This window comes from Dasypus novemcinctus, chromosome 1 (genome assembly GCF_030445035.2).
Source record: "Dasypus novemcinctus isolate mDasNov1 chromosome 1, mDasNov1.1.hap2, whole genome shotgun sequence".
Lineage (NCBI taxonomy): Eukaryota > Metazoa > Chordata > Mammalia > Cingulata > Dasypodidae > Dasypus > Dasypus novemcinctus.
In genome coordinates this window covers 70,722,399-70,747,547 of record NC_080673.1, presented here as the reverse complement: position 1 = coordinate 70,747,547, position 25,149 = coordinate 70,722,399, and positions in this window count along the sequence as shown.

The following is a 25,149-nucleotide window of genomic DNA, read 5'->3' as shown; positions in this document are numbered from 1 at the left end:
TGTATATTTCAAATTTCGACATTTTTATCATTAAAGTGTTATATAAATTATCTTTTCAAACAGGCCTAAGAATAAGAAATTGATATACATAAATAGCAGCAATGACTCAAAGTTAGACTGTATTCCTATTTCCCAATCCACAGTGTCAAGAAAATCACTTTGCCAAGGGAAGCATCTATAGTTCCCCCATGGAGTAGAAGTTTGATCTGCTTTTCTCTAAACCTCTCTACACACCTACACACACACATGTATGTACCGCAATTACCAAATTGAATCTGAGGGTGGGGAATCTGGAACTGCCTCAGGTTTTTGTCAGAACCCTGTTTTGCTTCCATGGTGGATCTGCCTGATTTATAGAAACCCACTTCCTCTCTGTAACTTTGTACTTACACTTGCCTACTTTCTTTTTGTTTTTTAATGCCAAAGAAAGGTAATTTTCCTTTTTTAAATATACTTTTTTGCTTTTATTTTTTTTTAAAGAAACTTAGATTACATAAATATTACACAAAACGTAGAGGGGATTCTCATATGCCCAGCTCCCTAGCCCTCCCACATTTCCCCACATCAACAACATCCTTTATTAGTGCCTATTTCGTTTTGACTTGACCTTCTGCGGCTCATCTTCAACTTGATTTGAATTCCTGATACTAAAATTGCTCTGTCTTTTCTGCCTTTGTTTTCTATTTCTTCCCACTCTGTTTGAAAAAACTTACCGATGACCTCAGGCTTTGCATTTGGATTTTATGCCCTGTTTGCTCCTTTCCTGTTTCCACGGAATCATTAGTCTTGGAATACGTCAGCTCTCGCTGGACTTAACAATATCTGTTCTCTCTAACCCCCTGGGCTTGAGTCTGTGCCTGACAGACATTCACTGTGTTCAAGGTCCTTCCAGTTGGACTTCTGATCTTGGCTTTCACTAGTCTGCCCCAGCTGGCTTTGTGACAGTTTCCAGTACTTAACAGACATGAGGGAGGACCTTTCAGTAAGTCAAATATAACACTTCCTGCAACCTCACATAGCCTATCTCCGAGGCAGCACAGTGCTATTTTCAGATGACACCTTATTGATGAGGTCTTTCCTCAATGTTTATTTAAAATACAAACTTTTTGTTCCCTCATCACCCTCCCTATTTTCCTTTCCTTTATTTTTTCTCCATAGCATATATAATTGTCTATCATACAATATAATTTACTTATTTATTTTACATATTGAATGTCTCCTCTACTGAGATGTAACCTCCATAAGTCCGGCGTTTTGCTGGGGTTTTTTTTTCTGTCTGACTGATGTATCTACATAAAACTAGAAGGGGTCTGCGCCAAAGTAGGAACTCAATAAACACTTGATGTATAAATACGATCTCTGAATATGACTGAATCTTTGCTGAGGAAAACTTGGATTAAGAACTCTGCAACCAACAATTTTGATTATGGAAAGGCAGAGAGATATTTCCTTAAAAACTTAGAAGAGGATTTGTGCTCTGGGTATCCTTATCCACTCAAATCTTATTGAAAATTTTCCAGCAGGGAAATCAAAATTAAGTTTAGCTTTTTGAAATTATCTTAAAAAGCAAAGTGAAAACCATTTCAAATGCACATATCTAAATAAATTATTGACAAAGGCTTTATGTTTTATTCACTTTTCATTAGTTATTTCATCGGAAGAAAGTCATATTGCTAAGTAGTTCTAAACTCTAAATTGCTTGAACAGTCAATTTATCATTCACCTTTCCTACATTTTTCTGCTTCTTGAAAACTAAGTTTTTCCTCCATTAAATTTCTAAGTTTGGATGCTCTCAGTTGAGAGGAGTGATCTTTCCTCCATCAAAGTCCCTTTGCACTCATCATACTTATTTTACAGCAGATTAGCTCATAGAAACTAGAGTAACAAACTATAGAAACCTCCTAATATTTTTAAACCATTGTACAAATAGCATCATATTTAACTCAAATTTAAAACTATAGACCAGAAAGTTTACCTCTTTTTTTAGGGAAATTGTCTTCTGGTACACCTCAGAAGGCAAAATTAAAATTAAATATTCCAATTCCTTTTGAATTTGGTTTTCCACTATAACATATTAAATCCATTATATTGCTTTAACATTTAAGTTATTAATGGATATTTTGTTTTAAATAAGTTACACAAAGTTTCACTTTTTTGTATGTACAAACTCTCATATGGGTATGTATGTTTTCTTTTTAAAGAAAAAATTGTAAAGTGTATTTTAACATCCTCATTGGGGAGGAATTAAAGACTGTGCCACTTTTGTAATGAACACAAAAAAGGGAAAATATCCTTATGGAGAGGCACAGATGGATTTGAGCCAATTTCTTCTTTTTCCCTGTTTGTCAAGTTACCATATTGTCCTTTGAATCAAACGCTGTGTCACTACACAGATGGATTTGAGCCAATTTCTTCTTTTTCCCTGTTTGTCAAGTTACCATATTGTCCTTTGAATCAAACGCTGTGTCACTACTTTTGGGAAGGGGGGGGCTTTAGGGGGGCTATTTAAAATCAAATCTAATCCTCAATATGTCCTTACTTTATTCTCCCTTGACTGCTACAACTGATCTATTTAATGTTCTCTATTTGCTAAATTCAGTGGCCTCTTTTTAGTTTTCAATTTACTTGTTCTATCTAAAATATTAATACCTTACAGTTCAATGTGAAATGGCCTGATAGTACTTCCTGAGCCTTGGCTTTCCTCTTCATCATTTTCCTTTTTGCAGTTTTTGCTCTAGCAATAGGAAGTATGTGCTGTTATGTGAAACCTCTATAATACCTTCTTGTTCCCTACTTTGTTTGTTCTAGATTCTTCAAAAATTTTTTAAAAATGTGTTTCAGACTTTAGCATGTATAAGGAACTCCTGGAGAAGGTCAAATTTATAAAAATGAAGATTCTTGAGACTTATCTCCAAAGATTTTAAGGTCCTGAAGGTCCTAACCCTTTCCATCCTTTAGTAATAGCCTAATTTATTGTGATGCAGGTGGTTTGCAGTCTATAAATGTACAAATATTGACTTAGCAAATCCTTTCTTCTTATTTCTGTCTGGGTAATCTCCTTTGTTTTTCCTTCTTTAGGAGATTTGGCTGATGCCCATCACAGCTTCCAACTCTGCTTTTATTTTTTTTTTTTTTTTTTTTTTTTTTAATTTTTTTATTTTTTATTGAATTTGTAATAATATTACATTAAAAATATATATGTGAGGTCCCATTCAACCCCACCCCCCCACCCCCCCCTCTCCCCCCCCCCCCAACAACACTCGTTCCCATCATCATGACACATCCATTGGATTTGGTAAGTACATCTTTGGGCACCTCTGCACCTCATATACATTGGTTCACATCATGGCCCATACTCTCCTCTATTCCATCATGTAGGCCCTCTGAGGATTTACAATGTCCGGTGATTACCTCTGAAGCACCATCCAGGGCAGCTCCATGTCCCTAAGACGCCTCCACCTCTCATCTCTTCCTGCCTTTCCCCATACCCTTTGTCCATTATGTCCACTTTTCCCAATCCAATGCCACCTCTTCTATGTGGACACTGGATTGGTTGTGTCCATTGCGCCTTTATGTCAAGAGGAGGCTCAGATTCCACCTGGATGCTGGATGCAATCCTCCCATTTTCAGTTGTAATCACTCTAGGCTCCATGGTGTGGTGGTTGTCCTTCTTCACCTCCATCTTAGCTGAGTGTGGTAAGTCCAATAAATCAGATTGTAGGTGCTGGAGTCTGTTGAGGCTCAGGATCTGGCTATCACATTGTCAGTCCAGAGATTCAAATCCCCTAAATATATCTTAAACCCCAACATTAACTGCACCTCCAGCACATTAGCATGAAAGTCTTATGAAGGGAGATCCCATCTGAGTCCAGATTCATCACACATAAACACCATTTCCAAAGAGGGGCCATCTGCCCTGGTAGTTAACCCCATCGGCCATGACCATAACTCCCATGGGTCTCTTTAGCCCTCAAAGGAACCAATATCTGGGGGTTGTATCTGCTTTATCTGTCTCTCTGACTCTGCTCAGTTGTGCATGAGGGCAAACCTTCTGCCAGCCTCCAGACTCTTTTTTAGAAACTCGTAGCCATATAAACTCATTTCTCCTTTCCATTTCCCCCTTACTTTAGGTCAAACAGCATTTTAAAGTCATGGTATTTTATGTAGACATGGATATTCTGCTGATCCGCGTTGAACCTTCCATATAAGGTCATTTTCCAGTTGCATCATCAGTTGGTAGTTGATAGTGGTCCCTCGTTGCCAGGGAGGCTCATCCCCGGGTGTCATGTCCCACGCTGGGGGGAAGGCATTGCATTTACATGCTGAGTTTGGCTTCGAGACTGGCCACATTTGCCAACTCTGCTTTTAGTATTAGAAGCCCTTTCTGAATATTTATTCCTGTCTCCCCTTAACACTAAAACATTTACTGATTGAATAAAGAAAGAAATGAATTTTTCTTTATAGATAATTCTTTCTACTGACCTTCAAACTGTATATCAAAATGCCTTAGTTTGCCAATCTGCTATGACAAATACCACATAACAGGTTAGCTTAAGCAATGAGAATATATTGTGGTATGGTTTTGGAAGCTAAAAGACCAAATATCAAAGTGTCAGCATGACTAAGCTTTCTCTGCAAAATCTGTAGCATTCTGATCCTGGCTTGCTACAGTTGTTGCAGTTCTTTGGCTTACATCTCTGCCCCTTCACATGGCCATGCCTCTCTTCTTGCATCTGCTCTTAAAATTTCTACTGACTTCTGGCTTCTTGTACTTTCTCTGTCTTCTGGCTTCTTTTTTTCCTCTTTATAAAAGCCTTTTGCAAAGGGATTGACCATATGTTAACTAATTATAATATCTTCTTCACAAGGTTCTATTTACAAATTAATTCACATATGCAGGGACATTGATTAAAATAAAGAACATGTCCTTTGAGTGTGTATGTGATTCAATCTACCATATTACATATCTATCAGAGATCTCTAATTAAAGTATAATATAACCAAGCTAAATTCAGTATGGTTGGCATTCAAATCATTTCCATCTCATCAACAATGCTACTCAATGATATTTGGTTCCGCCAAACTTAGAAGCAAGAAAAATGGGTGACGTGTGTCTGGTAGAAAAAATTGACAACAAAGCAGAGGGCTTTCGTTGTCAATACAGAGTCAACTAATAACAAAAGTGAATCTTAACCAGTTGGGAGCAATCTAAATCAGAATCAGCAGGAATAATTGTGGGGACAGTATGCTTTTGTGATGAAATATTTTGAAAAGTTATATGGCGCTCACCAGACTTCTTACCTATGCTTTATTACAACTTTAGTGTCAATTTCCTGCTTCATCCCTAGTCATACCCATGCTAAGTAACTTACACTTCCATCACATCACACTAAATTTCTTACCAATATTTGAATTCACTGTGCTAGTTTATATCTCAATAAGGTAACTTGATGAGTTAAATAGAACTACATGTAAGTCCTGGTGAAGTTACTTCTTATATAATATTGAGCAACTTATCTATCTGGGCCATCTTCTCCCTCTGCTATAAACATAGACAATAGCACTGACTTCATAGTACAATATATTTAAAGTGAGATAACATATAATTGCCAGCCAGAATTTAAGAGTAGCAAATACTGCCATAGATTAGGTGCCTAATAGTTGTTAGTTACCATACTTGAACTTACACAAAATGTCCAACTTCTTCTTTTTTTTGGTTAAGAATTATTTAACATGGATGAATCTTGAGAACCTTATGTTGAGTGAAGCAACCCAGACATTGAAGGACAAATACTACATGACCTCAATGATATGAAATAAACAAGCTGCCCTAGATAGCAAGAGACTGAACGATAGGCTTACAGGAAATCGGAGGGTGGAGGAAGGATATGAGCCGATGTCTGCAGGGGTGGAATTTAAGACGAGATGGTGGTAAGTATGAACACAAAGAAGAGATAAAAGGGGGGCAAGGGGTTGCCTTTGGTTGGGGCTTTACGGGTTTGAGGGTGGCTGGGGAGGGACGGATGGGTAATGTTGCCCAAAAGTGGGGGGAGGGAGGGGTAGCATACGAACACAGGAGAGGGTCAGGTGTTGGTGGAGAGTAAAATGCCGAGAAAATCATATCAAAATATAATAAAGAGGGTTACCTGTTTAGAATGCTCGGAGGGGAGGGTCTGATGCAGGACGGGCTCCTGGGGAATGTCTAAATGCTCATTCTGCCAGAGTGGGTGACACCATGGGGTGGAATCCCAAGTAGTGAGAGTGGGGGTGGACCCACATCCTGGGGAGGATTAATGCCATCAAATAGAGGGAACTGTATCCCTCTAGAGAAAGGGTGGCTCCCAGGGCATTGGGGCAGATGAGCAAGTTAGGCCCTGAACACTATTCCATCTATCTCTGGAAGTGGCTCCTCAGGAAACAGAGGTTGGCTGTCACTGTGGGCACCAAAGTGGAAGGGAAAATGGACGTTAAATGTGTGGAACCAAAGTAAATGGGGGGCAAGAGAGGAGGTTCTTGAGAGTACACAAGGATGGATATAAAACATATAATATTACACCATAACATAAAGGAGATGACAGACTGATAATGTAAACCATAATGTAAAACATAGGATAACTAAAAATGTAAAGAACTGTGTATCCTAAAGTATGCACCATAATGTAAGCACAGATGTTACCTTGTTAGAAAGCTAATATCTCAGACTCTGTACATCACCTTAAGTAAATATGATATGAATAGGGCGTAAGAGTATCACTGTGGAAGGGAAAAGGTTTTCTGGTGGATGTGTGGGAGTGCTGTATATTATATATATGCATTGCTGTGGTCTAGGACTCCTGTGAAGAAATGCTGAATAATTAGGGGGGAAAAAAAAAAAAAAAAGGATAGGATGTGGAATTTTTTCAAATCAACATTCTTTATCTAAGTTCTTTATCTAACTTTATCCAAGTTCTTTATCTATCCTTTAAACCCATCGCTATATGCCATTCCCTAGTAAGGGACCATGACATTATATTGGGCTTCAAATTTCGGGGAGTTCTGGATCACAGAGTGTTTCAACAATGGCAATGGAGGGATACTGGTATGGGATACCAATGACAGGTGATATATGGCTGACAGGGAGCTGTACAGAACATATGTCCAGGGTGCATGGTAATGATTGGATATACTCATAGTGGCAACAATTAAAAACCACAGCAGGGGGGGTACTGGGTTCCTGGCCAGTGGTGCTCTGTCATGGTCCCTAGGGGAGCAGCGACAGTCTCCCAGGTACAGCGGCGGGGACCGGGAGGGAGTGAGGGTTCAACAGTGAGCCCCTGATGCTAATGACTATGCTTGTGAGCTGATAAGCCTAAAATAAAAACAAGGCCTAGAGCAACATTGTGCCTGGGAATTTCCTCCTGTCAGCCTTCATGTTACTCAAATGTGGCCAGTCTCGAAGCCAAACTCAGCATGTAAATGCAATGCCTTCCCTCCAGCGTGGGACATGACACCCGGGGATGAGCCTCCCTGGCAACGAGGGACCACTATCAACTACCGACTGATGATGCAACTGGAAAAGGACCTTATATGGAAGGTTCAATGCGGATCAGCAGAATATCCATGTGTACATAAAATAACATGACTTTAAAATGCTGTTTGACCTAAAGTAAGGGGGAAATGAAAAGGAGAAATGAGTTTATATGGCTACGAGTTTCTAAAAAAGAGTCTGGAGGCTGGCAGAAGGATTGCCCTCATGCACAACTGAGCAGAGTCAGAGAGACAGATAAAGCAGATACAACCCCCAGATATTGGTTCCTTTGAAGGCTAAAGAGACCCATGAGAGTTATGGTCATGGCCGATGGGGTTAACTACCAGGGCAGATGGCCCCTCTTTGGAAATGGTGTTTATGTGTGATGAATCTGGACTCAGATGGGATCTCCCTTCATAAGACTTTCATGCTAATGTGCTGGAGGTGCAGTTAATGTTGGGGTTTAAGATATATTTAGGGGATTTGAATCTCTGGACTGACAATGTGATAGCCAGGTCCTGAGCCTCAACAGACTCCAGCACCTACAATCTGATTTATTGGACTTACCACACTCAGCTAAGATGGAGTTGAAGAACGACAATCACCACACCATGGAGCCTAGAGTGATTACAATTGAAAATGGGAGGATTGCATCCAGCATCCATGTGGAATCTGAGCCTCCTCTTGACATAGAGGTGCAATGGACACAACCAATCCAATGTCCACATAGAAGAGGTGGCATTGGATTGGGAAAAGTGGACATGGTGGACGATGGGTATGGGGAAAGGCAGGAAGAGATGAGAGGTGGAGGCGTCTTTGGGACATGGAGCTGCCCTGGATGGTGCTTCAGAGGCAATCACCGGACATTGTAAATCCTCACAGGGCCCACTGGATGGAATGGAGGAGAGTATGGGCCATGATGTGGACCATTGTCTATGAGGTGCAGAGGTGCCCAAAGATGTACTTACCAAATGCAATGTATGTGTCATGATGATGGGAACGAGTGTTGTTGGGGGGGGAGAGGGGGGGTGGGGGGGTGGGGTTGAATGGGACCTCACATATATATATATATTTTTAATGTAATATTATTACAAAGTCAATAAAAAAAAAAAAGAATTATTTATTTAAAGTTTAGCAATTCATAATTCATTCAGATTCTCTTATTTCTCTTTATTCCATTAAATTATAAATAAATATAAATTGAGTATATTTTAATTATAAAGTGTGGTCCAATGTTATAAAATTGTTACATATATATATGTAACAAGGATGAATAAAGTAATATTATACAAATGCTAGTAAAGGTTGTGTCTGTTAGTTTGTGGTAACATTCAACATTTTTATTTTCACATAATTGAGATTCATATGCAGTTACAGGAAATAATACAGAGAGATCTCAAATATCATTCACCCAGTTTCCCCGTCCCCATAACAACGTCTTGCACAACAGTATCATTTTTTTCAAAGATTTGTTTATTTATTTATTTATTTCCCCTTCCCACCCACCCCCACCCCGGTTGTCTGTCCTCTGTGTCTATCCGCTGCATCCTCTTTGTCTGTTTCTGTTATTGTCAGCAGCACCGGAATCTGTGTTTCTTTCTGTTGGTCATCTTGCTGTGTCAGGTGCAGCACCATTCCTGGGTAGGCTGCACTCTCTTTCACGCTGGGCGACTCTCCCTATGGGGCGCACTCCTTGTGCGTGGGGCTCCCCCATGCGGGGACACCCCCGCGTAGCACGGCACTCCTGGAACGCATCAGCACTGAGCATGGGCCAGCCCCACACTGGTCAAGGAGGCCCGGGGTTTGAATCGCGGACCTCCTATAAGGTAGACGGACGCCCTAACCACTGGGCCAAGACCGCCACCACACATCAGTATCATAACCAGCAATTTAATGATACAATCCATCAACTTATTTAGACTTTTCTAGTTCTACACATCCTCATTTATATGTATGTGCATATTTAATTCCATTCACTTTCATCATGGCTGTATATTTGTGTGATCAGCTCCACAATTAAGACAGAAAACTTCCATCTTCATAAAAATTGTTAGTTTTGTTCTTTTAAAACCACACTTCCATTCCACTCCATACCTAACTCTTGTCAGCCATAATCTGTTCTCCATTTCTATTTTTGTCAATTTAAAATGCTAATTGAATAGAATTAAAATATTCGATTTCGTGGGACTGGCTTTTGAGATTGACTGTTTTCATTCAGCAAAATTCCCTGGAGATACATACAAGTTGTTTTTCCTTTTCATTACTGAGTAGTAGTCAGAGTATGTGTGGACAACTGTTTGTTAAAACATTTACTTATTGGAAGACAACTGTATGGTTTCTACTTTTTGAAAATTATACACATTCATGCTCTGGTTTTTATGTTAAGATAACTTTTCAGGTCTTTGGAATAGATGCCCAAGAATGCAATTGCTGAATCATGTGGTATCTTCTTTTCCCAGCTAATATGAATACCATAAAATGGGTTGGTTTAAATAAAGGGAAGTTATTGGCTCAAGTATTGAGGCTAAGAGAAGTCCAAAATGGTGGTGTCAGCAAGACAATGCTTTCTTCCAGGAGATCATCGTCTTGGGAGCTGTTTGCTGAAGCACCTCACTCAATCCTTGGTTTCACCTGGTGGCATCTTTGTCCTTTCTCTTTTGGGTTCTGTTATCTTCCAGCTCTTTGCTTCACTATGGCTTTTTCCCTCGACCTTCTCTCACACCCACAGAAATGGATTAAGGTTAAGAACATGATTTTATTTTTTTAAATTTCTCAATTATTTTATTAATTCTAGAGGAGACGGGAGACAAAGTTTCATAGGATTGGACATTTTGACAGATTTGAACAGCCTGTTCAGGCTGAAGCCAATTTTCTACTTTAAATATAATTGAGTTGGCTTCTTTAACTGAATAGATTGATAAGACCTTAGTTCTGGCATTGTTTATAAATTGACTTGTTTTTCCCTATTGCAGCTGAGATAACTGCAGAATGTCAAAAGGAAAATCAAAATTAAAGCACAAATCTTATCCCAGGTCCATATCCTCCTAGCACAATGTGTTACTTCAAAAAAAAATAACTTTTTTTACTTGAAGTTTTATCATTCATATATGAACATCCATAAAATTAAGTGCATAGTAAAAGTTGTGAACATACAAAACAAACATCCATATCATCATACAGGGTTCCAATATATTACCCCATCACCAACACCTTGCATTGTGAAACATTTGTTATAAATTATGAAAGAGCGTTATCAAAATATTACTAGAAACTATTTCCAACATCATACATTTGGTGAGTTTTCCCCCAACCCACCCTGTTATTAATACCCTGTATTAGTATTTTATACTTTTTATAGTTCATGAGAGAATGTTGTCGTATTTGTTCAGTGAACCACACCCATCTTCCACTACAGGATTCATTGTGCTGTGCAGTCACTTGCTTTGTACAAACCTTTCAAAGTGTACACTCAGTGGCTCTCATAGTCATCACTGAATTGTGCTGTCATCACCTCAGTCAATTTTAGGCCATTTTCATTACTGCAAAATGAAAAAATCCCATATTCCCTTATATACTCCTATTCTTGTCTCTTAAAGTACATTTAATATCTCCATTACCATTGCTGCAAAAATATTACAGTATTATTGTTAATTATAATTCACAAATTATAATAGTTGTTATTCTCCCATGTATTACTATATTCTTAACACTTTGTAAATGAATGTTCTTATACTATTAACCACTACTTTCATCCACCACCAAAATCACTATATTATACAATCCCTACATTATTCCCTAACTTCCTTTCTATTAAATTATTACATCCACAGACTACTCCTGTCAGTCACAATCATATTTATAAATCAGCTGTGTTAATTATACTCACTATAATGTATTAGCATCAACTCTATTCATTTCCACACATTTACAATAAGCCTTATTTAAAAATCTACACATGTTAAACATCAGCTCCCATTCTCAACCCACATTAAATTTCCTAGTAACCTACACTCAAGTGTTTACCTCCTTGTGTTTACACAATTTTTTAGTTCATATTAGTGAAACCATACAATATTTATCCTTTGTATCTGACTTACTTCATCAACATAATGTCCTCAAGGTTCATACATGTGGTCATATGCATCCTGATTTCATTTCTTCTTACAGCAGAATAGTATCCCATTGTATGTATATACCACATTCTTTTTCCACTCATTGGTTGATGGACACTTGGGTTGTTTCCATATTTTAGCAATTGTGAATAATGCTCTATGAACACTGGTGTGCAAATGTCGTTTGCATCATTACTTTCAATTCTTCTGAATATGTATCTAGTGACAGGATTGCGGATCATATCGCAGTTCTGTATTTAGCTTCTTGAGGACTGCCAAACTGTCTTCCATAAAGACTGCACCATTCCACATTCCCACCAGCAGTGAAGGAGTGTTCCTATTTCTCTACTTCCTCTTCAGCATTTTTATTTATTTTTATTTTTTTAATAATGGCCATTTGTTCTGAAAGGTATGAAAATGATATCTCAGTGTAGTTTTGTTCCCTAATATCTAATGACATTGAACATTTTTTCATGTGCCTTTTTGGTCATTTTTAAGTCGGAATGCTTGTTTGTTTTTTATTGTTGGGTTGTACAATCTCTATAATAACATGGATATTAACCCTTATCTGATATGTGGTTTCCAAATAATATTTCCCATTGAGTCAGCTACTTTTTCAAAATTGTGACAAAGTCCTTTTATGCACAAAAGTGTTTAAGTTTGAAGAGGTCTGATTTATTTCTTTTTTCTTTCATTGCTCATATTTGGGTGAAAGGTATAAGAAACCACCCGATACTACAAGATCTTGAAGATGTTTTATTAATTTTTCATCTAGGAATTTTATGGTTGTATCTTATATATTTAGGTCTTTGATCCACTTTGACTTATCTTTGTATATGGTGTAAGATAGGGGTCCTCCATCTTTCTTTGGATATGAATGTCCATTTCTCCAAGCATCATTTGTTAGACTGTTCTGGCCCAGGTAGGTGGACTTGACAGGCTTGTCAAGAATCACTTTTTTGGGGGGATACATAATTCAACCTACCACATGTAGTATTTTCGTGTTTAGTATTATGAGAAAATATTTTCCAGAGAGGCTATACTAGTGTATGTCTTGGTATTTTTACTCTTTTTATTTTAACCTTTGTGATAGGTGTATAGTGACGTCTCATTGTGGTTTGATTTGCATTTCCCAAATAGTTAATGAAGTTGAACCATCTTTTCGTGTATTTGTTTGTCATCTTTATCTTTTTTCATAAAACGTATCTCTTGCCCATCTTCTAATTTGGTCCATTATTTTCATTAATGTTGAGTGTTGAGAACTTTTTACATATTCTAGATACTAGTTCTTTGTCCAATATGTAATTTGTAAATAGTTCTTCCAGTTTGTAGCTTGAATTTTCATCTGTTAAAAGGTTCTTTCATGGAGAAAAGTTCCTAATTTTGAAGAGGGTATTTTCGTCAATACTTTCTTTTTTTTTTTTTTAAAGATTTATTTATTTAATTCCCTCCCTGTCCCCCCCGTTGTCTGTTCTCTGTGTCTATTTGCTGCGTCTTGTTTCTTTGTCCGCTTCTGTTGTCGTCAGCGGCACGGGAAGTGTGGGCGGCGCCATTCCTGGGCAGGCTGCACTTTCTTTCGCACTGGGCGGCTCTCCTTATGGGGCCCACTCCTTGTGCGTGGGTCTCCCCTAGGCGGGGGGCACCCCTGCGTGGCATAGCACTCCTTGCGTGCATCAGCACTGCCCATGGGCCAGCTCCACACGGGTCAAGGAGGCCCGGGATTTGAACCGCAGACCTCCCATGTGGTAGACGGATGCCCTAACCACTGGGCCAAGTCCGTTTCCCCATCAATACTTTCTTTTATGGATCATGATTTTGCTATCAAATCTAATAATTCTTTAATTGGTCCCAGATCGTGAAGATGTTCTCATTTATTTCTAAAATATTCTTGGTTTTGTGTTTTATTTCTAAGACTGTGATCAACTTGAGTTCATTTTTATATAACGTATGGGTTTTATGTCAATTTTCATTTTTGTGGCCTATGGACATCTAATTTACCAGTACCATTTATTGGAAAGGCTTACTACTTCTATGATTGCTTGTGCACCTTTGTCAAAATTCACTTGGGGATATTTGTATAGGTCTCTTTCTAAATTATCTAGTCTCTTTTGTTGATCTGTCTATTGCTCTTCCAATAACAAACTGTCTTGATTACTGTAGCTATATGATAATACTTAAAATTGGGTAGAGTGGTTACTCCTATTTTATTCTTGTATTTCAAGATTGTTTTAGCTATCCCAGGGTCTGTAACTTTCAAAATAAATTTGACAGCATGCTTATCTATGTTTTTAAAAGTACTTGCTGGATTTTTTTATAACAATGACTCTCAACATGCACATCAATTTGTGGAGAATTAATATCATTATTTTGTTGGGTCTTCAAATTCATGAGCACATAATGTCTGTCTATTTATCTAGGTCTTCTTTGATTTCTTTCATCAACATTTTGTGATTTTTCAACAAAAAGATTCTGTACATGTTTTGCTAAGTAGATACCTAAGTATATCCTTTTATTTAGAGCAATTGTGAATGATACTGTGTTTTTAATTTTGTTTTCCACATATCTGTTGTTATAATATAAAAATATGACTGGTTTTGATGTGTTTTGATCTTGAACCTTCTCATGTTGCTGAGCACGTGTTTTATTTCTAGGAGTTTTGTTTTAAACTCTGTGGGACTTTTTAATGCAAACAATCATATCATCTGCTAGGGACAATTTTATCTCTTCCTTTTCAATATTTATGTGTTTTCTTTTTTTCAGTAGTCAGAAATTCCAATATCATGTTGAGTAGGATAGTGAGATCAGACTTCTTTGTTTTGTTTCTCATCTTAGAGGGAAGTCATTTAGTAGATCACCATTAAATGTGATTTTAACTGTAGTTTTTTTGTAGATGGTCTGTATCAAATTGTGGTAGATCCTCTTTATTGCTAAGATGCTGAGTTTTTATCATGAATTAGTGTTGCATTTTGCCCATTATTTTTCAATTACTTTTTCAGCCCTGGATTCTTTCTCCTCACATTTTTTTACTCCAGTGATACAGATGCTAGATATTTTGTTATTCTTTTTTTATTTTTATTTTGTTTATTTATTTATTTATTTATTTCTCTCCCTTCCCCCCCAACCCAGGTTGTCTGTTCTGTGTGTCTATTTGCTGCGTCTTCTTTGTCCACTTCTGTTGTTGTCAGCGGCACGGGAATCCATGTTTCTTTTTGTTGAGTCATCTTTGTTGTGTCAGCTCTCCATGTGTGTGGTGCCATTCTTGGGCAGGCTGCACTTTCTTTTGCGCTGGGCGGCTCTCCTTATGGGGCGCACTCCTTGCGCGTGGGGTTCCCCTACACGGGGGACACCCCCATGTGGCATGGCACTCCTTGCACGTATCAGCACTGTGCATGGATCAGCTCCACACGGGTCAAGGAGGCCCAGGGTTTGAACCACGGACCTCCCATGTGGTGGACGGACACCCTAACCACTGGGCCAAGTCCGCCGCACATATTCTTTTTTTTTAATCAACTTTTCTCTTTTCTTTACGTATCAAATACATTCTATGGGTCTGTCCTTGACCTCCCTGATTCTATCTCCTATTATTGCCACTTTCTATTTTGTTCTTCTGATGAACTTATTATTTAGTTATATTTTTCATTCTATATTTTCATTTGGTTTATTTTTATAACTTCTCTTTCTTTGCTAATGTTTCCTATTTTTTCCTTTGTTTCGAGTACTTTCATAGTTACTCAAATAATTTTTAAGACTGCTGTTTTAAAATCTTTTAAAATACTTTTATATTAATCTTGATATTTGTGTCAGTTCATTTTATTTTGTCATTAAAGTTGTAATTTTCTTGGTTCTTAGTATGATAAGAGATTTTTAATTGCATCCTATACACTTTGGGTATTATGTTAGGGAACTTTTGATCTAATTAAATTATTTTAGTTTAGGAAGCAGGTACCCTGTTTAGGTTCAGCAAGTAAGTTTTGGCATCCTTTCTCACTCCACTGATATTACCACTGGGGACAGATCAGGTTCACCACCACCAGAGTGAAGTGGGAATTGGATGGCCCACTTGGGTTCCACTCTTGCTATTGCTGTGGGCAGATCAGGCCACTACTATTGGTATGTGGTGAGGGGTGGTTTTTCATGACCAGCTACAGGCCCACTATTGCCAATAGATGCAAAGCAACTTTTGTTTTCTTTCTTTCGCCTTTTTTCCTTCCTTCCTTCCTTCCTTCCTTCCTTCCTTCCTTCCTTCCTTCCTTCCTTCCTTCCTTCCTTCCTTCCTTCCTTCCTTCCTTCCTTCCTTCCCTCCCTCCCTCCCTCCCTCCTTCCTCCCTTCCTTCCTTCCTTCCTTCCTTCCTTCCTTCCTTCCTTCCTTCCTTCCTTCCTTCCTTCCTTCCTTCCTTCCTTCCTTCCTTCCTTCCCTTTAAATCCACATAACATAAAATTAAGCATTTTAAAGTAAACAATTCAGTGTCCAGTGGCTTTAAGTACATTGGCAACATTGTTTAACCATTACTTGTGACTAGTTCCCAAACATTTACATCACCCTAAAAAAACACCCTAAATCTGGAAAGCAGTTGCTTCCCATTCTGCCCTTCTGGCACCTGGTAACCATCTATCTCTGTTTTCTGTCTTCATGGATTCACAATTCTAGATAATTAATATAATTAGAATCCTAAATTATGTGAATTATGTGTACTTGTGTATCTGGCTTCTTTTACTTAGCATAATGTTTTTGAGGTTCATCCCCTTTGAAACATGTATCAGTGTTCCATTCCTTTTTCATTGGTAAATAATATTCTGTAGTATGTATATGCCAAAATTTGCTTATCCATTTATCCATTGATAGACTTTGGGTTGTTTCCACCTTTTGGCTACTGTGAATAATGCCACTATGAATGTATGTACACATGCTTGAATACCTGTTTCCAAATATTGAGTGACATGGCAATTCCATTTTTATCTTTTTTTTTTAAGGAACTGCTAATTCATTTTCTACATGGGCTGAACCATTTTATATTCTGACCAACAATGTACAAGTGTTATAACTTTCCATATCCTTTCCAGCATTTGCTACTTTATATTTTATTTATTATAAGCCTCCTGGTGGGTGTGAAGTGTTACAACAATGTAGTTTGGATTTTTAATTTCCTGATGATTAAGAAAGTTAAACATCTTTGCATGTGCTTATCCCAACATTCTCCTATCGGCAAGGATTTCCTTACTCTCACCATTTAAGAGGGGAGAACAAGGGTTATTTTGGTGGTGGGAGTCCTTTCCCTGAAATTTAAACCCTCTAATTGTTCATCAGATTACTTGTGTCTCTTTGTGAAAAAATGAGAACTTGGATTTGCATGCTGCCTTTTGGTAATTTTTTCTTATTCTGTTTCTCCAACAAATACTGTTTCCTTACTCATTTTGTTTGACATTATGCCATTCCCTTCAATCCCTGTTATATAATAGATTTCATGTAACACCTCTGTATTTAGTTTTTTTTTATATTACTAAGCATTTATTTCATATATATATATATATATATATATATATATATATATATATATATATATTTATATCCAGGTGTCCCTCCCAAATATGAAGGAAAAAACTGCAGCTGTTCATTTTGGTATATCAAATACCTAGATGGTATAAAATAGCTCTTTTAGTTGACTTTTTCTGTAATGTATCATTCCTGAATGGAATTCAGCATACTTAACACTACTTAAAAATAGTTATGCCATTGTATTAATTTTTCCTTAAACATATTATTCTTAAATTGACACCAAGTAGGAATATTAATTGCTTTGTGGTAGATTAGTTGTCCTATATAGCTTTTATTTGAATTCATCTGATTATAAGATGTTTACTTGTTGGTTTAACTTTGAAGATATGGAAAAACTTGTACTATCTGTAATCTCAACGGCCAGTGAAATTTTGGTATTTTTATATAGATTCAAACTCATTGGTAGATAATTATAGATAAACATCTAAATTAAATGAGACATCATTATGTATATTTTTTTTGCAAATTGTTTTATAAAAGTATTCTTAATCACAATTTAATAGCTTTTTGATATTTCACTTTAGGAAATTCCATAATTTCTTTATCAAGACTAATTTGTTTCTCTATTTTGGACAATGAATTTATTAAGAATGTTTCAATATTTTGAAACAAAAGTATTGTGAACATACTGTTAACTGAAAGCTGGAGAATAGCCTTGGTTATTTTTGTAGATTCAATTTCTAGACAATGCATTAATTTACCAAAATATATGCATATTTTATTGGATACATATTTGTTAAATCACCCTCCAGAAATTTTGTACCAGTTTACATTATCACCACCACTGCATTGAAGTACTCAATTATTTTTATTATTTTTAGTAGGTACCAGGGAATGAACCTGGGACCTCATATATGGAAGCAGGCACTCAACAGTGAGCTACATCTGCTCTCAAAAGTTGGATTTTTTGTTTGTTTGTTTGTTTTTAGGAGGTGCCAGGGATAGAACCCAGGACCTTGTACATGGGAAGCAGGTGCTAAACTGCTTGAGTTACATTCACACCCCCAATTTTTAATAATAACCAGCTGCCTATTCCCAAAAGTTATTGAAATTCTACATTATTGAAACATTCAAAATCTGAAAATTTTAATATTTGATTGAAATATTCCAACTTGAAAGAGCTATGATACTCAAGGCAGTTTATCTTCAATAGATTTGATAACTGTCTCTTTTCAGATTCTTTTGAGAGCATTCAAATATCTTATTACTCTCTTCAATAAAGGAGATACTAATGTCCCTGAGATGGAGTCATCTTTCTCTTCTTTCTTTCTCCTTCCCTTTCTTTTCTTCTACTTTCTATCTTCCTTTCTTCATTTCTTATTAAAATTTTATTTAAGGACTAAAACATTTAAAAATCTGCTATTGTTATGAACAACTTATTAAAGATACATTTATAAATGAATCAAAAGATGGAATAATAATGTTATAAAATGTATTAATATAAGTGCCCTTGAATTTGCCATAATTCTCAATAAATAGAATAGTCAATTATTTGCTGCAATCTCTAAGTTCTTATATATGTATCACCTTCTTACCTCCTCATATGTTTATGTACCTAAAAATTGTTGAGTAGTCTTTTTTGTTAGTTCCAATTTTATTTTACATAAAATGGGGGAGCATATATTCATAATCTTGCAATATAAAATGCTACCAAATGGAAAATAGGGCTGGCAGTATAGCATTTATATAGATTTTGAATATTTTTCATTCATTGCAAATAGATATATTGTGTAAGGTACATTTGTCATATGTTTTGGTCAATGTTTTGGAGTGATACAGTTTAGATTCTGAAATATTGTAGGACTTTTAGCCACAAGAAAACAAATATAAAATTGGATTCTAGCTATGTGATCTTGATTTTTTTTCATCCATAAGAAGCACATGCTTCTTATTTTAAAATATATTTTTATTTATTTTTAAAAGATTTATAGATCACACAAAATGTTAAATTAAAAAATATAGGAGGTTCCCATATGCACCACTCCCCACACCTCCCACTTCTCCCACATCAACTTCTTTCATTAGTGTGATACATTCATTGCATTTCATGAATACATTTTGGAGCACTGTTACACAGTATGGATTATAGTTTATATTGTAGCTTACGCTCTCTCCCAGTCCATTCAGTGGGTTATGGACGGATATATAATATCCTGCATCTGTCCCTGCAATATCATTGAGGACAACTCCAAGTCTCAAAAATGTCCCCTTATCACACCCACCTTTTCCCTCTCCCTGGCTTCAGCAACTACTGTGGCCACTGTCTCCACATCAATGATATAATTTCTTCCATTGCTAGAGTCACAATGACTCTGTAGTAGAATACCAGTAAGCCCACTCTAATCTATATTTTATTCCTCCATCCTGAGGACCCTGGGTTGGCAATGCCCACTCCAACTCTCAATTGAGAGAAGGTTTAGATCCCACATGGCTGGTGGATGGAACTCTCATGCCCACAGCTATAGACTTTCTCAGTTCCTTGGTATGGTGGTTGTTCATCCTCACCTCCCTGCCAGCTTATCTGGGTAAGTCCAATGAATGGGAGAGTAGGTGCTACAGCACCACTGAGGCTCAGGGCCCAGTTGGCACATGGACAGCCCAGATATACAAGTCTTCTGGACATACACCAACCCTAGTGCTAATTACAACTTCAGTAAAAGGGGCAGAAGAGGCATGTGTAGAGAAGTCACATTTGAGTCCAACTCCATCACAATCAGGGGCATAAATTCCAAGGTAGGGCCCGCAGGCAAGGCACTGAACACTGGAGTCATCTGCTATAACCGTAGAACCTGGGTGTATCCATAGCCCTCAGGAGCACCACTGCCTGGGGTTGTATCTACTTTGGCTGTCTCTGAGATCCTGTTGAGATGTGCATAAGCATGACCCCTCTGATGACCTCCTGACTCATTTTGAAGTCTCTTAGCTATATAAACTTATTTGTCTTTACCATTTTTGTTTTTTGTAAAATTCATCCTATATTATGTGTGGTCATCTAATATTCTATGTTTTTCAATCAACATTATATTCAATACTGCAATGGAGTTTGTCATTTAAGACTTGATGCTGTCACTCAGAATGTTGCTTCTATGATTGACCCATGTTTTCACTGCTATACCAAAATTTTATTTCTATTCTGTAACATGGACATTTGGATTGTATCTAGCTTTGCTGCAGGAACTATGTTACCATTGATATTCTTATTATGTATATGTATATGTATATGTGTATATATATATATACTTATACTTACACATAGATTTGATGAGACATATGAGCATATAAATTTTCAAATTTGCAATTTAATTCTACATTTTCTCCAGTGTATTTATACCTGCTTAAACTCTCATTAGCAATGTTTTCAATATCCATTACCTTAATTACCTTAAATGTATAAAATTCTTTCTCTTCAGGAGTGTCTTTGTTAATAAGGAGCAATCCATGTAATCATATAAGAATTTGTTTGTCAAGTTATATGTTGGGATTTTTAATGGAACTGCATTAAATCCTTAACTACCTTACTATTTTTGTAATTTTAGAAATATCTTTTTCAAAATATTTATTTTGTTTAATTGAAAATATACGAAGACTCTTGATTTGTATGATATAGGGTCATATACTTAGCTAAAGTTGATTTTTTTTAGAACTTTGTCTGTAGATTATTTCAGGTTTTCCATGTAGAAAGTAATATCTCCAAATACTCAGTTGACTGAGGAAGAGAAAACTCAGGCTGGTTTACAGATGGTTTTGCTTGATATTCAGGTTCCACCCAAAAGTGGACAGCTGCAGCACTGCAGTCTTTTTCTGAGACATCCCAGAAAGATAGTCCTCTTTCCCCAGCCATTCCTGTCATTGCCCAATGGGCTCATGAACAAAGTGGCCATGGTGGTAGGGATGGAGGTTATGCATGGGCTCAGCAACATGGATTTTCCCTCACCAAGGCTGATTTGGCTACAGCCACTGCTGAGTGCCCAATCTGCCAACAGCAGAGACTCATACTCAGCCCCCCCATATGACACCATCCCCCAAGGTAATCAGCATGCTACCTGGTGGCAGTTTTATTACATTGGACCACTTCCACCATGGAAGGGGCAACAATTTGTTTTAACTGGAATATACACATACCCTGGAAATGAGTTTGCATTTCCTACTCAATGCAACTTCCAAAACTGCCATCCATGTATTTACTGAATGTCTTATCTATTGCCATGGCATTCTACACAGCATTGCTTCTGATCAAGGAACCCATTTCATAGCAAATGTGTGTGGGAATGGGCACATGCCCATGGACTTCACTGGTCTTACCATGGCCCCCATCATCCTGAAACATCTGGATTGATAGAATGGTGGAATGGCCTTTTGAAGACTCAGTTATGACACCAACTAGATGGATATACCTTACAGGAGTGAGGCAATGTTCTCCAGGAGGCTGTGTATGCTCTAAATCAGCATCCACTCTATGGTGCTATTTCTTCCATAACCAGGATTCATGGGTCTAGGAATCAAGGGGTGAAAATGGGAGGGACACCACTCACTATTACCCCTAGTGACTGAGTAGGAAAAGTTTTGCTTCCTATCCCTAAAACCTTAAGCTCTGCTGGTCTACAGGTCTTAGTCCCAAAAGGAAGAGTGTTGCCACCATGGAACACAACACTGGTTCCACTAAACTGGAAGTTAAGACTGCCACCTGGCCACTTTGGGCTCCTCTTAACCTCTGAATCAACAGGCAAAGAAGGGAATTACTCTACTGGCTGGGATGATTGATCCTGACTATCAAGGGTAATAGTATTGTATCTGCATAATGAGGGTAAAGAAGAGTTTGCCTGGAATACAAGAAATTCTTTAGGGCATCTCCTATTACTGCCATGTCCTATGATTAAAGTCAATGGAAAACTGCAATAATCAATCCAAGCAGGACTAACAATTGCCCAGAATCTTTAGTAATGAAAATTTGGGTCACCCCTCCAGGCAAAGAACAGCAGCCAGCTGAAGTGCTTGCTGAGGGTAATGGGAATATGCAATGGGTGGTGGAAGAAGGTAGTGATAAATATGAACATTTACCACGTGACCAGTTACAGAAATAAGGACTGTAAAAGTCATGAATCCTTCTTCCTTGTTTCATTATGAGCATGATTGTATATGTACATAAAACGAATTTCTTTGTTTTCTCCCCCAACCTTCTCCCTTATCATATGACAAGTTGTTCTAGTTTCATGTCATAATATTTAAGGATATCAGGTTTAAAAGTGAATATTACTGAAGGACTTGCATCCTATTCTGTAGGGAATTAATGCATTTCTAATTGTACACAGGAGAGTTGAACATTGTTAGGTGGATATATGTATTGAGTTGACAAAGGGTAGACTGTGATGGTTAGGCTAATTTGTCAACTCAGCCAGGTAATTGTGTCCAGTTTTTGGTGAAGCAAGTACTAGGCTAATTGTAATATGAGGACATTTGTGGGCTTTAGTTATCAGTGAGTTTACTGCATACATGGCTGATTACATCTACAATCAGCCTGGGACATTGCCATTAGCATTGAGTGACATTTTATCTAATTAGTTGAGTGCCTTAAAAGGGGAAGTGATTTCAGCGTTCAGAGAGAATTTCCCATTGGACAGCCCATGTCTCCTGGAAACTTATTAAGGACTTTTGTTGGACTTTCATTGGTGCCCCTGGTTTGCAGCCTCCCTGTGGGACCTGGACTTGTGCATCCCCATGGTCACATGAGAGAAACTTACAAATCTCATACTATTTGCAAATACATCCTGTTGCTTATGTTTCTGAAAATAACCGTGACTAAAACAACTGGCAATTTGTTTCCCTTTAAAAATATTCTAATGTTTTTTTTCCCCTAAATTTTACTCCACTAACTAGTACCCTCTGGTAAAATGTTTAATGATAATAATAGCATTAGGCATCTTGATTCAGGTCTTTTGTATCTTTGCTAGGAAAAAAATGTCTACTTGACCTAGAAATAATTAAGAGAAAGATGTGAAAATCTCTTATTATGACATTGGCTTTATAAAATTCTCCCTATACTTTCAAATTCTGCTTTATTCTTATTTGAAGCTATATATTTTTAATTTCATGCATGTATATATCTGCTTAGTGGATCAAACATCAAATATTTGGCAGTAATATCCTCCCAATAAGTTGGTCTTCATGTCTAATTAATCTGTAATTGATTGATATAGGTGTTTCTAGATTCATTCTGACAAGTATTATTCTTGCACGTATTTTTAAAATTCTTTTGCATTCAACATTTCTGTGTCGTAATATTTTAGGTATATCTGATTCAAACAGCTTTTAGCTGGTTTTTGTTTTTGAAGCCCAGTAATAAAAAACAAATTCAAAATTATAAAACAAATGAATTTAACTTGTTTTCTGTTTAAATTTATTTATTTATTTATTTATTTGAACTGGTTTATTATAAACTCATTCTTTCAGTAATCATACTTGCAATTTTTCCATAAGCATTCAAATTAAAATATAAATGAAAAAAATTACCTTACTTCTGAAAAATATAAGAACCTTAGAAAATGTAAACTCTAATTGCACTCCACCCAATTTACATGCTAATATAGAAATTCTGTCATTATTATACTCACTATTTTTTGTAGTAACTTTTTTCTTGGATTATATGGGTTGTTTTTTGCAATTTTATTTCCTCAACATTCTTTCTGTATTTCACATAATCCTCTAGTATCCTTTCCCTTTCTCCTGAAATATATCATCTAGAAATTCTTTACAATAAATTTCTGAGGGAGAAATATTTATAAGTGGTTCTTAATTTTAAATATTTCTCTTTCCCCATCCTCATCTTGAAAGATATGTTTGTTGAGTTTAAAATCATACATTTCAACTTTTTCCCTGTCAGTATCTTGAAGAAAATGTTCCCCAATATTCTGGATGTCATTTTTTTTTGCAGCTGAGACATTCTTTCTTATTCTAATTAATATAATTATTTTGTTTTCTTAATTTTTTTGTAAGGAGAATAAGAGGTAGGTGCCAGTAAGTTTTCCCTGGCTTCTTTAAGATAGTTGGTATCTGAATTTTCACTATAGTGTGGATTTTCTTTAATCACCCTACTATGGTTATTATTCTTTGTGGATTCCAATTTTAGAATTATTTGAGAAATTTTCCAATTTTAATTTCTTCAAATATTGCAAATTAAAGTACAATATCTAAAAATAAACATTTAGTATTTAAATCAGTTTTTCCATATGTATTATAGATGTTATGAGAAAAGTTATAGAAACACAAATTGATAAAATATGTGATTCACATAATGCCACAGAGAAATGAAGACTCATAAATTCTTATCTCTTTATATTATATCCTTTTCTATGTATATTTTTCTAGTGTAATTTTAAATGTTTATATAATGATTAAATACTATCTGTTCTTAAGCATTCTGCATATTTTGATATGTTTCTGATTTTATTCATTAAGAAACCCAAAAAACAAAACAAAATAAAGACCATAATTTTTTGCTTCATTAGAGTTACGATTTTTGTTAAATTGCTTATTTCTCTATGATCAGGTTACTGGCTGATTTTTTATAAGACAATCAGAGTAAGTGTGGCTAGTTACACTTTATCATTTAGTTCATATCATAATCTTTATGCTACATTATAGAGATAGTGGAATAACTAATTAGTATACCCTACCATTGACCTTATTTGTACTATCAATGAGAATAGGTTCTGTACTATCAATGAGATTAGGTTTTAGGAATCTAGACCTTTTCTCCTCATAAGGCAGACCAAGTAATTCTCCTGAAAAAGAGAAAACAAATACACTTTAAAAATATCCAAATGATTCATGCTTAATTCCCAGGAAATAATTGTATTTCAATTTCCCTGTTAAAGATTCAAGATATAATTACTTTCTCTTCTTTTTTTCTCTTTGTTTTCCTTTATTTATCTGAAATTATTAGAAAATTATGTCTCCTATAAAGGCATTATTAGTTAAAC